We start from the raw sequence: 415 nt of genomic DNA on the forward strand, positions 1-415 counted from the left end.
AATTTGGGGGGAGGGGAGGGGAGTAGAATAAGCGATAAGAATGAAGAGGTGGAAATTGGGGGCAATCTACACGGCCATCTGCGCGGGGCTCCTTCCCCGGGAGCTTAAAATCTCAAAGGAGAGGGGGGTTAAGGACCCCGAAGCCGAGGGCGCAGCAGCGCCGGCCCCGCCGCCCCCGTGGGCCGCTCACTACTCCGGGCGCTCGCACTCACTCACTCTCTTTTTTGGATTTCGTCATCTTTTCAAAAAATCAATAAAAATATTCTGGAGGCTCCGGGGGTCTCGTTCTTGGTCTCATTCGGATCCCCAGACCCTGCTCTATCATTCCCGACAATTGAAAAAATTGTCGGGAAGGGTCCCCGCGGCCCAGGCGCCGCATTTGGGGGGGTGGGTGGGGAGAGGTGGGGAAGCGGGG

General features: G+C 58.6%; 1 protein-coding gene across 2 annotated transcripts in view; it reads right to left on the reverse strand.

Annotated features, from left to right (window-relative positions):
* CCND2 (cyclin D2) overlaps positions 1 to 415 on the reverse strand; it is a 36,194-nt gene that overhangs the window by 34,079 nt on the left and 1,700 nt on the right. The window lies entirely within an intron of this gene.

The sequence above is a fragment of the Giraffa tippelskirchi genome, chromosome 4, assembly GCF_054371585.1.
Source record: "Giraffa tippelskirchi isolate mGirTip1 chromosome 4, T2T-mGirTip1v1.2.pri, whole genome shotgun sequence".
Classification (NCBI taxonomy): domain Eukaryota; kingdom Metazoa; phylum Chordata; class Mammalia; order Artiodactyla; family Giraffidae; genus Giraffa; species Giraffa tippelskirchi.